Below are 17,712 nucleotides of genomic sequence, written 5' to 3' on the forward strand. Positions count from 1 at the left end.
GTACTGTATGATCTGTTCTACAATCTACAGAGAAATCGGACATGAGTTGGATCGGAACGCTGCATGACACGTGTGGTCCCGGCTCTATCCATATACAAATTTGAGTGAACTAAATAATGTGTTCCGATTTCCGATTAAAAAGGGTTTACGTTGCTCTAATGTGTGTCACACGACTCACTTGAGATCTTGTAAAGTTACCAACAGCTTCCAAGAAATTTGTTGAACTGTATATGATCTCTGTTTCAGCAATAATATTATCGGGTACCGTATTTCTCGGAAATCTTGAAATTATCTATTCAACATTTCCACTACTTTTGCACTCGATAATTTCACAAATTCGACATGGAACCTTGTAGCTGACATTTTGAAAGATAACGAATATTTCACGAAACTCGTAAGGACGCTTGCAATAATTTCTAATATATGCGAACAGTTTCAGAGAATTGGTGATCACGAGCTACTAAAAACGTGCATGGAAGGAGAATGTGCGTAGGATGATAATAGATATAGTTATCTATTACAGATTATTTATAGATATACTCATCTAGTGATGAGATAATAAATTATTTTTGTTTAGAGTGTAATAGATTTAATTTGAAATAGAAAGTAGAGAAAAAAATAAATTCGTAGGAGAATGATAAGATAATGAATGCTGTGATCAAATACTAAAATACAAGTAGAATAAGTATACGAATTTAACAATGAACCATGAAGAGAACGAAAAATAGAAACAAGAAAAAGTTAACAAATTTAGTTAAGAAAAAAGGAAGAAAAAGAATGAGGATTTACAACAAGATATAATGGAGAAAATGAGGAGAGGAGTGATGGAGCAGAAGAAAAAATTGGAAGGATAAGCGAATGAGGAAGGCGAGAAACCAATAGAAAATTGGAGTGAGAAGTGATTGATGGAAGAATACGAAGGTGATGAGCTGAACAAATCCTATTATATTAAGCGAGCAATTTCTGTATGTATGTTTATATTTCTATATCTGGTTATTCTTATATTATCTGGTTATCTATGTTCAACGGATTTCGAAAAACGGCTCTAACGATTTTCACGAGATTTGGAATATAGTCGGTTTATGATATAAAAATTCGATTGCACTAGGTCTTATCCCTGAAACTCGCTGAAGGACATGAAAAGGATAATTGATCCTTGGAAAAACAGATGATAATTTCGTCGTCTATCGATAACAGAAGATTCGTATGCCTCTGTGGAAGATCAGCTGTGTAATCAATTAGCTTACCGTATCTCCCGAGAAATCTAGAAATTTTAATTGACTCGATCGAAATAATTTGATTTGTTGACATGAGATGGTATATATCATAATATTGAAAGTTAATCATTATTTTACAATTCTAAGTGATTAGTGAGTGTTATTCTATAATTCAATTTGGTACCTATATAAACAATCTAAATTGGAACTTTTATGTTTTCAAATATTTGGACTGAAAATTTGACCTGGATTAAAGTGTATGGAACATAACCTACTTTTTGGAATATTTATAATGTATAAATCAAAATTCGGGGAAGGAACAGTTTTGAGCTGTGCATGTTAGTCCTTCTCCAATCATTTTAAAGAATTGAGTTCTGTTTATCAATAAATAAATAAGCTAAGCTCGGTGACCCGATGTTGAATGAATTAATCGACTTGAAAAGATACCTAATAATTCAGATGATGATGTTGTTGAACATAACAGATATCATTGTCCATTCTTGGGAGATGATATAGAATAAAATGAAAAAACTTTTAAAATACAAAAAAAAAAAAACAATTTGAAGTACAAACAAATCAAAATGAAAATGGAAAAAAATATATAGGAAATATAAATGTGACAAATGTACTGTGCGCGAAGAAATGAATTTCCGTCCGCGCACAGGAGAATATACGATGATATCCTTCAACAATATTATTGACCGAGCATAAGAGGAAGATGAAGAGAAAGAAGTGGTGACCAAGAGTGGGAGTTAAAGGAAGAGACTGAATGAATGAATAATAAAAAATAATGATTGTAGTGGCATAGCAAGTAAGCTTCTTATGAACGACTGGATGTTTTGCAATTGGGGATTTTGTTGGCTTGCTCTACTAGCTTGAAGCAGCGGTGGATATCCGAAGTATGTCAAGGAGTGATTCTTGGGTGAGGGGGGTCATTGGAGTGATGAGGGGGGTCTCTTATGCAACTATTGTCAGTCTTCACCGCACCGGGAATCCCCACAAAAATAGACTTCAGGTCACTTAGCAGCTGAATCGCTGAAAGAAGGAAGCTGTATGGGAAGGTCCTGTTGGAGAAATGAATATTGAAAAATATTTAGAGGAAAGGGAAATTAAGAAGGACGGGGAGGAGTGGAAGGTGGAAAATATGTAGAGGGAAGGGAAATGAAGAAGGACGGGGAGGAGTGGAAAGTGGAAGAGAAAGAGGAGGAAGAGAAGGATGGGGTGAGGATGTATGAGAAAGAGAAGAGGGAGAAGAGGAGTTTAGATCCTGTTGAAGAAATAACCCATAAAAGAAATGATGAAGGAGTAAAAGGAGAAGGTGAAAGAATGCAAAAAAATTATCACAGGGAAGAAGAAAGAGAAAAAGAAGAATTGGTGGAGGGAGAAAATGAATGATCAGGAGGAGGAAGCAGTAGTCGAGGAGACTGAGGAGAAAAAGAAGAAAAATCAGACACTAAATTTACGTAGATTATGAATTATCACTTTATTTAAGTGGAATGCTGCCTTAGATTTCAAAGTAAATATCATAACAACAGAATATGAGTAAATAAAAGTGAATATCTTTTGCATTCCAAGTGAAAACAGTTAAAAATAATAGTTGTAAGTAAAATAGTTTCTACTTACTGAATAAGATACTTTACTGAATACTTATTCAATGATGATAGCAAGATGTGAGTCAATTTGAATATTATCATGAAATATTGTGTTGAATCGAATGGAGGGGTGATTCAAACATTTAGGTTACCATTAACAATATTAATTTTTGGGAGAAATATGCGTTCATATGCAAGAAGTAAAGTAATAATAAAATATGAAGATTGAGAAGAAAGGAGTGAAGAGAGAGAAGCAATGGTGAAGGAGAATGATGTCAATATTATAAGAAGTGGATTTAGAAATCAATTGAGAGTAGAGATGGAAAGATAATGATGATGATGATAAAGATAACGTGAATATCATTGTAACTAATTAATTAAGTTGTAAAATAATAGCACTTGTACACATGTAATTTCTATTCTTCAACTGCATGAATGGTTTGTGAATCTGCGAGTGAATGTAGTAGCATTAACTAAATTTTTTTCACAAGAGACTCCTACTTGCAAAAAAATTTTTTATAATTTAGCAAGTAGTATTTTTGTTTTGACTAAAAAAATATAGTGATTTTGTATGATAGTAAAAAAATTCATTTTGTTTTGTTAAATCCTAGTTGGATAAGTCTATTAATCTAAAAAATGTTATATAATGTAAAGTGTCATTTATGATGTCAAAATAAAAAAGTGATTTGATTTTGATTTTTTGAGATAACGAAAAAGAGGGAGAACAAGAAGAAGAGGAAGAATAAGAAGAAACAGAATGAGAAGAAAGAAGATGAGGATGAAAAATAAGAGGAAGAATGGTAAAGACTTAAGATCAAGTCACACAGAGGAACTAACAGATTCGGAAGTTGTAAATGAAGCAATAAAAAATGATGGTCAAATTATTGTGTTTGATAATAGTAGCCTAGTCGTTGACATGGAAAACGAGATGTTTGGGAAAAAATTGGAGAAAAATAATAATTAGACTATTGAGATAAAATTGATGGCTAGATTATAGTATTTTGTTGAGAGATTTGAAAAGTTTGATTGTTTCTTGTTCTATTTTAGATGAAGATTGGTTGTTGAAAATGCTTCCGGTATTATGAAGGAAGCGAAGCTTCAAGGAATTCAATTGCACGAAACATTTGCTAGAAAGAACGAGATAAAATGTAATGATCGGTTGCCGTTTACAATATTGATTCCTGATTTTGAATGCATGATTTGTTGCAGCTTGTATCAATATTTTCGATTTCGAACTCAATCAATCAATAACAATTAATATAGATATTTATTATAAATATTGATGTTAAGCGCCTGTTACTCCAGTTGGAAGGGTGACCGCTTGAGAAAACTCCACTGAATATGATTCATCAATTTTAAATTCGCTTCCCGGTGGTTCGAAAGCCACTTTAAACTGTAGGTCCATTCATCTCTCATTATCATCCGCCTCATTTCCCACTCACAATCCTAGAACTCATCACCCTCAGCAGAAAAAAAATCATCAACAATTTCAAATTGTTTCATAAATAATAATTCTGAACTTGAGTCTGTTGTTTTTTTTCGCAAGTGTTATGTACCCGATGTATTGAAACAAGAATTTAATTTTGGAGCCAATTTGATTCATCATAGAAATGTTTGAATCCAATAAAACAGGTAAGTTTCACTTTCTTCGCCAAGCCTGTGGTTCCTATTATGCTATTTATGTAATCGGCTTGGACTGATGACAAATCCAGGTTAATACGGTAACATAATACGTTTGTTGGTGTTAGTGACCTTTGAGATGTCAGTTGTCACCGTTTATTGTCTCATGTATATCCTGTTGAACAACTTATTAGCTATCATCTAAAACATACTCAAATTATTTCAGAAAGACCCACCTATTTTCATAGCTGGCTTCTTTTTCTTCGTCTTTTTCTCCTTCTTCTTCTTCTTCTTCTTCTTCTTCCTCTTCTCCTTCTTCTTCTTCTTCTTCTTCTTCTTCTTCTTCTTCTTCTTCTTCTTCTTCTTCTTCTTCTTCTTCTTCTTCTTCTTCTTCTCTTCTTCTTCTTCTTCTTCTTCTTCTTCTTCTTCTTCTTCTTCTTCTTCTTCTTCTTCTTCTTCTTCTTCTTCTTCTTCTTCTTCTTCTTTATCGTCCTTTTCTCTCCGCTTCCCCTTGTCCTCTCACTTTTTTCTTCTCCCAAGGTCTTCCTCCTTGTGTTTTCATTTTTCCTCCTCCTGTTATTCTTAGTGTGTCTACTACTTCCCTTCCATCCTCCTTAATTTCTTTTCGCTCCTCTTTCTTTTCCTCTCCCCTTTTCTTTTTACTTAACGTTTTCTCCTTGGTTTAATTTCTCCTTCTCCAGCTCTTCTTATTCTGTCTGCTATTTCTCATCTTCTGTTTGTCTAAATTTGTAGTCTTGTCGTCCCCATCTTCTTCTCTTCTCTGATTATTCTTTATCGACTCTAACTTCCTCACTTAATTCATGAACGAATTTGTTCATTATTCACCCAAGAATTTTCATTTATGATTTTCCACTTCATTACAACTTCTACACATAGGCCTATTCATAATATTTTGTAAGGGTTTCTACAAGTAAGATGGAACTGAGTAATATAAATTTTCACATCATATTCTTCTCCGTCTCTTCCTTCCCCCCTCCCTCAACCCACTTCTCCTCCTCCTCCTCCTCCTCCTCCTCCTCCTCCTCCTCCACCCCTTATTCATCTTCTCCTTCTCCTCCTCTTCATACTTCCACTTATCTTCTTCTACATTTCCTTCCATTCTCTTATCACAAAATGTTCTTCTTTCGTCTTTCTTACTCCTCTCTCTTCTCTTCCCACTTCCCCTCCTCTACCTCCTCCTCCTTCTACTTCTCCATCTTCCCCACCTCCTCCTTCTCCTCTTTCTCCTCATAATGATAATACTTCAATTTTTATATAATAATTCTTCGTTTCTTTCTTCTACCTATTTACTCATCCTAATTCTCCTTCTCCACCTCCTTATTTGCCTTCTCCTCTCCTCCTTTTCATACTTTTTCTTCTCTTACATTTCCTTCCATTTCTCTTATCATAACATCTCCTTCTTTCTTCTAGCTTCTTCTCTTCTGACCCACCTCCCACTTCTCCTCCACCTCCTACTCCTCCTCCTCCTCACCATACATTTTTTCCTATTAAATTTCCCTCTATTTCTCTTATCACAAAATGTTCTTCTTTCGTCTTTCTTACTCCTCTCTCACCACTTCTCACTTCTCCTTCTTCTCCTCTTCCTCCTCGTTTTGGTAGAGAGTTAGTGGGGAGGATATTTTTAATATTCTTTCCGAAGAATGGAGATTGATATGTCCAAAGCTCCGCCAATTTATTGTTAGATGCATAACAATATAATTATTATCTATAGTTATTATATTACAAATTGCTTTTTCCTCCATCTACTGTCAAAAGTACTTACTTTACTCCCTGAAACATGATACTAAAGTATCATTTTTTCGCTCTCGGTACTAAGAAACAGAAAAACTCCCTAGGGAGTAAAAGTGACTCCATTTAAATAACATGGGAAGCATCTCTATTTTAAAAACGTTCATTTGGAATAGGTCAGAAGGTCTAAGCTCAGATGAGGAAGCATATAGAGTAGTCATTAAACCAACTAAATTCAATACCTCAACCAGACATTTGATCGATATATAAAATTTATATTTGTATGCTGAAATTATTATTACAAACTTCATATCACTATACTAGAAAAAATTTATATATTTTTTTCTTTTAATCCATGTTGTTCAAAATACCAGCCAACGAATATTACTTATTAACTAATCAAATTTGAAACGGGAACTTCATCATAGCTGTAGTTGTGGCTGTCATTGTTGTTACAACTTTAGCCGACAGATAGTGCTGTCGGAGGAGAACTGTGATTACAAGCCAGCTAGCTGTTTCTGTTTACTTTTTAGATTATGTTGTAACACATTGTTTGGTCACATACGTTTTTGAAAATTATTTTATTTGCAGTTTTTATAAAAATGTAAGTGGAGGAAAAATGTTGTGTATATCACGAGTGAAAAATGTTTTTTCTCCCTCAGGAAAATTGTTGCCCTCGGCTTCGCCTCGGGCTTCAAACTTTTCCCTCAGGGAGAAAAAACAGCACTTTTCACTCTAGATATACAAATAACTATTTCATATCATATACAGTTCAAAAATTATTTTCTTCGTCTATATTATGTAAATTCATCTATAATTTTGCTGTATTGTAAGCTATTGTATATAAGTGTATAAGCCAGTATATAATTGTAATCTATATAAATAAAGTACTCAATCAATCAATCAATCAATCTCCATACATTTTCTCCTATTACATTTACCTCTATTTCTCTTATCACGAAATGTTCTTCTTTCGTCTTCCTTACTCCTCTCTCTTCACTTCTCATTTATCCTTCTTCTCCTCTTCCTCCTCCTCTTTGTCTTACATCTCTCTCTCCTCTTTCACCTCATCAATTCTTTCTATTCCCCCAATCACTAGTAATGTGTTTTGCAATTATTGCCTTGCTGCTGCCGACAATGAGTCAGTTCCGATAAAATAACCGCAAAGCCAGCTGATCTCAACTCCTTCGCTCCAGTTAATAGATCTGTGAGCCTGGGGAAATCCCTCCGCACCAGAATAGCATAGTAGGCCTTCTTCTTAACAGCAGCCTTCGAAATAGAAGGCCTACCGAAAAAAGGCCGGCCGCTCATATCAGTCATCACACTGCAGTTCAATTTTATCAGTTAATAAAAACTGTTGCATTAGAACGGGTTTCCCAGATTTCCTGCTAACAACTACGTGCCTCTTTCCCAGGTGCTGAAATAATCATAGATCAGGCGATTATATTACAAAACTCTTTTACTGCAGTTTTGTATATTCTCTTTTATGCTGTATCCTGTATCCTCTGGTGCATCTTTTTTTCAATCTTGTATAGATTGGTTCGTTCTGTATCATATATCTGTCATGAAATTTATTTATTTATTTATTTATTCATTTGTTCATACAATTACAAATCATAATGAATATGATCGGGATAGAACAACAGGCATAGCCCAAAACTATTCTGTTCCCAAATTTTGATAAATAATAGAATGTCCGAAAAAATAGGTTATGTTCTTACTGAGAACAATAAAAATTGAAAAGTATTTTACTACGGTATCTCCGGTATCTACTGATGAAAGTATTTTATTCAAGGGCCCTTTCAGCAGTGCCTTCAACAATACCATGGAAGCATTATGAATTTGTGATTTCTATATTTAATAAATTAAATTGGAATGTTTAATTGTTGAATTCAGACACTGCAGTTTTTATATTTTTTCAATCTTCAATTTTACCTCTTGTACCTCAGATTTCTAGTGTTATCAGTTATCATTGGTTCATCCGTTCAAGGAAAAATTTATGAGCTAATTCATAGAATATTTTTCTCAAGTCGATTTCATTCGAATCTATTTCCATGTTTGAAAATTGATTATTTCAAATTTGAATGTACTTTTTGGCATTTTAGTGAATATAGTGAAACATTCATTCCTTCACTGAACCTCAATTCACGAAGACATGATGAGGATTATGACCACAGTAGAAAAACGCAGAAAAGAATAAGAGAGGAAGCAGAAGAAGAATAGGAGGAAAAATTCGATGAAAAGTTAACTGATTTGGATTAAAATCTATGAAAATTAATGGATCTATTCTCACTTTTGTGGCTTGAGATTTCCTCGAATTATGGAAACTATAGTAGCCTTTACATAATACCAAGATACAAAATCTAACATCCCATTAAATGCTATAAAATCAATATTTTATGTTCTTTGTCAGTAAATCAGATGCTTAGTGAAAATTTTTCAACCAATCATAGAGGAGTAATGCATATGACGCCCTCTCCTTTATTCCAGTGTAAAATAATGATCACAATTTCGATGACGGAGAAGGAAAATAAAAAGGAGTACCAATAGAAAATGGAAATAGAATGACCAACAATATCACTTCCAAAGAGATTCTATCAATGTATTAATATGGAATTGAATTATTGAAATATTATTATTGAATTATTGAATTATTCCATTGTAAAATAATGATCACAATTTCGATGACGGAGAAGGAAAATAAAAGGAGTACCCATAGAAAATGGAAATAGAATGACCAACAATATCACTTCCAATGAGATTCTATCACTGTATTGATATTGAATTGAATTATTGATACTCTCAATGGGACAAATATCATTAGAGGATTTCGAACAATTTCCTAGAAATCAATCTCCTATCCAAAATTTTCCGTTTCTTCTATTATAAAATCGATTTAAACATTCATTCCAGTAGCCTACTTTCATATTAGAAATAGATATTTCGAAGCTTCGGTCATTTTTTTTAGTCTCTAGGAGAATAATGTAAATGAATCTCTTCTCTAAATACTATGTGCTTATTGAAGCTAGAATTATAAATAGATATGATCAATAAATTAATACTTTAATTCCAAATATCTGAAATATTTTATTTCATTATAATTATTATACTGTACATAATGATGTTTTATTACTAGCCCTATCAATACTGATAATTTTATAGGCATTCGAACTTTATATAATGTGCAATGATCATGAGGTATAGTGAACTATAATAATAAAACTGGATAGTGTGATAATATAATTCACTTATCTATATCATAAAAAATAGAAACTACAAATATTATGCTCTCTCTAGACTATGAGTATTATAATAATCCTTGCCTATAATCAGGATAGCTCCCATTTTTATCTATTTTCATTGTCCTAGAATCTCATTGAAATTTTAAATGAAGGAATTATAATACAAATCAATTCACTTGGAATCATATTACATTGATTAAATTTCATAATGATTTCATAAGCGATGTGTTCATAAAGAAAGATTAGGCTATAAAATACTAGAACATATTCATCAATCTTTTCTTGGAAGATGATGTTCAAGGATATCCTTTCCCCAACTCTTCAACCCGTTGATGAAAAAACAGAAAAAAAGGAGTAAGAGGTGAAGTTGAGGAGGAGGTAAAGGAAAGAGACCGAGAAGGAACAGGAAGAAGAAAGAGTGAAATGGAAGAACAGGGAGGAGAATAAGACAAGATACTAAAAAGTGCAGATAGAATAGGAGGGACACGAGAAGAGCAAGGTGAAGAAGTTGAGGAGGAGAATAAGGTAAAATACCAAGAAGTGCAGACGGAGAAGAAGAAGAAGCAGAAGAAGAAAAGTGTTGAGGAGTAGGGTGGCCCGTCTAAGACGCTGGAAGGAAGCCTCGTATAAGGAGAGAGGCGATTTCCTTCTCCGTCAGTCTTAGTTCAGTGCTGTGACAACCAACCATCCTCACAACAAATCTGTGCAGTTTTCGTGGACCTTAGTTATTTTGCCGGTGCTTCCACCATCATAACACACCATACTTGGATTGGTGAGTCTTTACTCAGTTTACTCAGTGGATTATCTTAGAAGAATAACATAAAATAGTGTTCATTATATCAACTGGACACTTTATCATAGTGGTTTGTATGGAAAACTGTTTGCATTGTGTCTTATTTGAAAACATTTCTTCTGTTCATTCTGGAAGGATATAATATTCAACTTGAGATATTTTTTTTCTTAAAAATAATGGTCAATCATAATCGTGTTCATATTCTACAAAAATAAATATTTTCTCATTCTTAAATTAATTGAAAGACTGTAATTATTTGAGGTGAGAATGTAGTTGAATTTCATTAAAACAACTTGTTGAAGAATTCCTAATTATAGGTAATCAGACAAAGTATCATAATGACCGTCGAAATCACAAAATTGAATGTAATACGAATTGAGTAAATGTAGTAAAGAAGTGACATGAAAGCCGGCTTACTATACTTTACCCAAAGTTGGAATTTTCATTTCATTGGAAATTTTATTCGAATGATGAGTTCTCTATTATAAATTTTCATTAACAGATTTTGTGAGTTATTGTTTGTTTTGAATTGGCATGATAATGTGTGACTTGGATAACACAGAGTGAGAATTAGATAAAAAATGAATATAATGACTCCAAATTGATAACTGATTAGGGCTGATGAATGATCAAAATATACTTCAAGCTGTAGAATTCAGAATATGATATCAGTGTCATGAATTTGAAATCACTATATCATTTTAAAAAATGGATCAAAGAGGATGGGATGATAATTGAATACTTTATTGAAGGTATCACAGAGGGATTATTTCCAGAAAATAAGCTTGAGCATGAAGAAATCTTAGTACACAAACTATGCACTGTGAAAAATATTCGCTAATTTTTCTTTGATTTAAACAAAATACATAGATATGTTTTTTAGAAATTAAATAAATCAAATCAATTTTATTCACTCGAAATTCAGACAAAATATTAACATGAGTATACATAGAAATTGAATACGATTATAAATGCTTAGTAATCACACACGATTTGAGGATATATAGAACAATTTTTAAGAGTTTTAGCAATATGAAACAAAAATAATATTATGGAAGCAATAAAATGAAGAGTGGGGGGGAAGAAAAGGATAAACAGAGATTTTTCTCCTGGATTTAGATGAATAGAAATAGAAATAGGATTTTAGGGTATAGATGAGATCGGGGAAATTCAGGTAGAACTAGAATGAATCAGCAAAACAATCAATTACAAACAGTGGCAAACAAAAACAGATGAACTTATTTAATTATTTATACTACAGTAACTAAAAAATCAATGATTATTCAATATTTCATAAATAATCTGATAATTGCAGTTGTATGAATGTTTCTCACATAATAGTTCTTCAAATCTTATAATAGTTTGAACAAAAATAGTGAGGATTTAAAAGCGGTTATGATGTCAATAACTTGTAATTATAACAGGCTACACAGTGCATTATTCAGTAATCGTATTGTTCAGTAATAATTCGTCAGGCCTGTGATGTAATTTGGAAGAAAGACATCTTTGTTGGCGTGCATGACTCAACGCTGAGAAGAAAGTGAATATATGCGCCTTCTTGTCTTGTCTCATTCCCCTCTGCTTCCACTTATGTAACTACTATGGACTACTCTTTTTTAATTCAAGGTCTCCTCAATTTCCTTGCCAGCTACTTTCTTTTCTTCTTCCATGCGTTCGTTTTTTCTTTCTCCAGCTCCTTCATTCTTAGTTCAGGTTCAGTTTCTCTTCTTCTTCTTCTCCTTCATCTTTCTCATTTAGATACTTTTCTCAACACTGTTCAGTTCATTTTCTTCATTGAAGGTATTGCTGTTATCTGATTCATACTGAATTTTGTAAATCATAATGTGCCTGAAACATTTCAAAGAAATAAATATCATTGAATTGATTTTTCAACTGTATTTTGAATTTTATTATTTTAACTTATTAAATTTTTCATAATTGTATTATGATTATAGTATTTTATACAATAAATAAATTATTATAATTATAACTGTGATTATGGAAAAAATGGATTATTGTGAGGTCCAGGCTACAATTCAGTAGAGAACGATAGGAGAACAGCATTGCCAATCCTCTGCTTTGCCACTGCCTTCTATAGAGGATAGCAGATACCGGTTCATCCGATGTAATATTAACTGTTCTTTCTTGTTTGAAATCATCAATTATATTTTATTCGTCAAGCAGAGATATTTTTCGATGATCAAATAATAAATTTTGAAAATTGATATTTTGTTAATAAGTTTTATTTCTATATTGTCAAAAACGATCTGGCAAACGTTGGAGAGCGAGAAAAGGATAGCGTTTTGTGCACTGTCGAATGATGGACAAGGATAGCAACACCAATGTTAATCAAAAATACTTTCATTATAACGTGGGGCTCACTATGGTACTAACTGCAAAGAGTTTAATGAGGTTCAACTGAAATCATGTAATTCATGATGAATAAAAATCATGCTTATATGTAGGTCATACGTCATGGGTCCTAGGTAGAACATGGAAGTTGGGTTTTAGGTTTATGAAATTCGAACTGGTGTATTAATGAACACTATATACTTAAATGGATATTTATATCAATGGATATTTCATTGTGAGTCAATAATTAATTGATAACCACTTGAAATAATTACGAATGAAAAATATGTACAGAATAGTAAATTAGTTTATAAGTAGAATCAGGCCAAGGATAAATTATGACTATAGGATAATATTGAACAATAGTGAATAAAATAAAAGACAATTGAAATAGTAATGAAGAGAAATTCTTTTCCAGCAAGAAAGGGAACTGGTCAAGGAGAAACCTTTTAAGTAGGATTTTTGAAGGGATTGGACATCCTGTAATTCAATATTAATTACATTTCATAGGATGTGCGAATGAAACAGCACAGAATTGCACATCCCATTCAAAATAATCGTGAAATTCCTATTAATTCCTTGCTAGGAGTTTGGTTTGATTAAGATCACTGTCAATGGAGGATACTTTTATGAAACTTGATCTGTAACTAGGCCTACTCAGAAGAGGGATCCACTCTGGAAGAACTTTCAAATTTTAGTTCCTAAAAGGGTGTTTTTAAGGTAATTGGAAGCGAAGAAAAATTCAGGAAAATGCTACAAAATATTTTGTTGTATTTATTCGCCCCAAGAGGTACTACGGCACACCGGCGCGTACCATCACAAGAACTCTACTGTTTAAATCTTTGTAAAGGGCGCACAGATTACAGAAGAGTTCATGGAATCTACTGATATAAGACTTGGAATCATTTATTGATACGTAAAGATGCTTACTAGTTGCTGGAAAGATACTCCTTAGCTTTATTCAGAAAGACAACCCTAAAAGTATAGCCTATTGGTCCTCAGATTTCAAAAACACTCACTCAATGCAAGTAACATTCAGCATTGAAATTGTATTCACATTCCAAAAATGCATTCAAGTAAAGTGGCATAACAACCTCTAATACCTCTAACATCTCTAATTAGAGGTGGCTATGGTAGTGATCTACATAATAATAATATATTGTGAAGTGAATAAAGTAGTATTATTGACTTGATTCATTTTATCGTTTATACTTCCTAAGCCTTGAAGAAGTAGTACTGAGAAACGAGGTGCCTTATAAATAAATAGATTACCTAATATAATATATACTTATCGAGACGTTGAGAGGATAATAGCTTATTTACGCTTATAATAAACGTTCCTCAATCATAATTGTTTGCTAATCTTCCAAACGCACGTAATAATTCGGTAACCAGAATAATCTTGTAAAAAGCGCTCTTTTCAAAGAGTCAAAATCCTTTCACTGATGGAGAGAAGAATCAGCTGAGAGAAAGTGGCTGACTTACAACAAAGCCAAGTTTATGACAAAGAGAGAGAGAGAGAGTGAGTGAGAGAGAGAGAGAGAGAGAGAGAGAGAGAGAGAGACTGTGAGGTTCTCATTCCTCAGTTGAATGGAACATGCCATTAATTGTCTTCCTAATTCTCCCACATTATGCGCGTGTCTCCTATTAAGACAAAAAGTAGAGTAGCCTCCTTGGGAAACTGTCTGAAGAGCTCTATAGAAGTGTTTCTCTATCAGTTTTGAGTAGTCTTTGCTACCAGGTCTATTTCTAGTCTTGATATAGATGAGATTTATGTGGTATGGAGCCCACCTGCAGTTGTGGGTTCACAGGCCTACAATGTGAGCTCACATCAGTTTACCTAATTTGTTTGAACGTGTTAATTATTCTTCCAAAAATAACAGTCCGCCAAATGACTCAACTGGTTAATAGAATTGGACTTCCCATTTGCACAATATGTTTGTTTACAATATTCTCACAAATTATATATTGTTAGAGTCCAGCTGTAAGATGTCTGCTTGTGTCATTTACTTGTCGTTATGAAATGCGTATTTGTCAACTTCCTCTTACTGGAAATTTCATGAATTTATAGGATTTCTGTTTCCGTATTTATCATCAATGTATGTGATAATTGAGTAATAGCTTGTTTCTTCTTATTCCTATTCTTTTCTTCCTCTACTCTGTATTTCTTCTACTTCCTCTTCATTCTTCATCTTCCTTTCCAATCCTTTCTTTCTCTTCTTTTTCTTTTTCTTCTTCTCCTCCTCTTTTCTATATTCCTTTCAATTCCTATCCATTCCTCTTTTTCCTTTTCAATCTCTTCATTTCTCTCTTAGTTATCTTCATTTTCTATTCTTCTATTATGAACGTCTCCACTTTTTCAATGTTAATTCATCTTTTTCCGTTCATCAAAGCCCTCTTTATCTAATTCTCCTCTTCCAATCCCGCTCTCTTCGTTGATTGTTCCTTCTTGTTCAATTTTCATCTTGTATTGTTTCTTGGAGCTAATTTGCTATTATTGTTTATTGATCTTGGGATCTAACAAAATCTCATAAAATTCTGTAACAAGGTAGGATCCAAACACATTTTCTACTTGATCTTCCTCTTCTTCAACCTTTTTCCTCAAGTATTATTTTTATTTTCTCCCTGAATGCTCGTTACTCCAAGTTCCTAATTTTTCTCTGTGTTCAACTATCTTATTCCTCTCTTCTATCTCATTTGCTTCTAATTCCAATGTGCTCCTTTTTCCTCTAACACAAACAATCTCAAAGTTATCTTTTTCTATTCAGATGAAAACTCAGATATTCGAACGAATTTTTCAAAAATATGGTGAATAATAAGCACTGTATTCGAATAGTTTCAAGTTACTAGTAACTTCAATGAATTCCAGTAGTTTCCTCATAGAGTAAATTCGTACTTGATTTATGAATTCTGCACAATAACATGAATGTATTGTAGTAACATAGAGAAACTATATCTTAAATGAACTAATAGTTCGTCTATATGATAGTACATTATGAATTCAACAAGTAAAAAATAATACAAGATCTCCCCATTATGCAACTTACATGTACCTCTCAACAATCCTTCAATTAGCATACAAGTATTTCATCTGGGTGATGACCCATTCACACAAATATTTTAGAAATATCTACAGTATGCCATAATCATGTATTCAAAGTAAACACTGAACAATAGATTTCCATTGGCGACACAGAGTAATGGCTTTGTATTTACAATAGTTTGTTCCAGAATTCGAATTATTTATGTTCTTATCCAACTATGAAACACCCATAACTCATAATCAAGTCTTCTGTGAATAGTTTTATAGTTTAGACGACAATTTCTAAACAAGTCATAAAGAATAATGCTACTTTTCCTTTTCCCAACTTTCACATCTCTGCATAAGCCGAGCAACTTTTCAATTGATTTTCTCTTTGATTCGAAAATTTGTGGTCGTCTACTTCCCACGCATTCACATACACACACACGCGCGTCTCTAAAATAATAATGTACAAGCTTCTAAATTGAGTTTGGCGAATTCGTGTAGGATAGAAATGATTAGAGTAAGATTCACTTTGAGCTGTCAGCATTAGTTTGATGAAAAGCATTTATGTTATTCATAGATGGAATAATGGAAGAAATAAATTCCACTGTAAGCGAAAGTATAAAAAATAACAGTATTCAAGAGAAGAGATGACGGGAGAAATTATTCCAGTTGATGGTTGGTAATTTATGACTGGTACCTTGAATAATTAATGGTTTATGATTTGACATAAATGGACTTCCGTTTTATAAGAGTCATTATTGTTTGACCGCACAATTAGTTTGAGTTTTCAGTTTGGATTCGATTTTCAAGAACTCTTAACCACTAATATTGGTTGGAATGTTCTGAGGAATTTAGACCGCAAATGAATATCAATGAGTTTGGAGCTAAAGTAGGCCACATTCTTATACTGCAAAGGCGATTTATTATTATTAACGGTCAATTCTCATTATTCATTATCTGTTCTTGACTTAGCTTTTCAAGCTTGCTGATCATGATTTAGCTTTTGAAGTATGTATGATTAGATTGATTCAATAGACTCAAGTCCAATTTGGATATAATACAGCAAATTACCACAAATCAGACGAGAAACAAGATGTATGATGAATAGGAGAAACTATTTTTGATGGTCAATTTTCTGGTATTTCATTATATTTTTCCATAGCTCACAAACTATTTGCGGCAACGATGTCTAGTTGGTAAAGGACAGATCTATCTGCTTTGTCCAATGACAGACAAGGATAACAAACCAATGTAAATCAGATGCTAGCTTTAAAATCTGAATCTCACTATAGAATGTAATGATTTTTGATCAGCCATCTACTTCGTATCCATTTGAAATTCAACTAGCAAAGTGGTCAAACTGTTAACATACTTCTTATTGTACTCTCGTCAGTAAAACTACAATAGTACTTTTCACATTGGTCTCAACTGTTGATGTACGATGTACCTCCTGGTGAATAACATAAATAACAGTTTATCGTAGTATTAAAAGTGATATCACTTCTTTCCGTGCTCACTTCTTTCAAATAACACGTTACATTGTGACAGCCGGTAAATGACATAAATGATAGTTTAGTGAGGATGCACTTTCTATTGTGATCCTCGAACTTCTTCCACACGTCATGAATAATTACACCTGGAAGAAACACAAAATCGTTTCCTGTCTTAGTAATTGACAATTGCTGTACTTGAAAAAAGAGATGATGGAATTGGAATAAGGAAAGAGGAAAAACCTAGAGAGGAAAGAGAAAGATGAGGAAGAGAAGAAGGGAATGATGAAATGAGAGAATTATTAGAAAGATGAAAAAATCAGAAAGGTGAGGAGGAGAATCTGATTCAATTCAGAACATTAGGAATGAAAAGAAAAATGGATGGAGATATTTAGAATATGAGGAAGAGTAAGAGAGAAGATGGTGGAAGAGAAGAAAAGGAAGATTTCAGGCAAGAGAGGAGAAGTTGGGAAAGTTTATGAGAGAAGAAGAGAAGAGAAATAGACGGAGCAGAAAGAAACAGAAGATTGAGAGCAAAAAGAATAAAAAAATGTCTCAAAAAATGTTCCAAGCATGACTTGGTTTTTGGGTACAGAGAAGCAAATAATAAATTAACGTTCTTGTTGGTA

At 33.0% G+C, this 17,712-nt stretch overlaps 1 protein-coding gene across 3 annotated transcripts in view; it reads left to right on the forward strand.

Annotated features, from left to right (window-relative positions):
• Positions 1-10,042: 10,042 nt before the first annotated feature.
• Positions 10,043-17,712, forward strand: part of LOC111063497 — a 38,502-nt gene continuing 30,832 nt past the window's right edge. For all 3 annotated transcript variants that reach the window (XM_039429017.1, XM_039429019.1, XM_039429018.1), the window contains exon 1: positions 10,043-10,192. The gene's annotated coding sequence lies outside the window, so the exon portion shown is untranslated. The remainder of the gene's footprint in view (positions 10,193-17,712) is intronic.

This window comes from Nilaparvata lugens, chromosome 5 (genome assembly GCF_014356525.2).
Source record: "Nilaparvata lugens isolate BPH chromosome 5, ASM1435652v1, whole genome shotgun sequence".
Taxonomy (NCBI): Eukaryota; Metazoa; Arthropoda; class Insecta; order Hemiptera; family Delphacidae; genus Nilaparvata; species Nilaparvata lugens.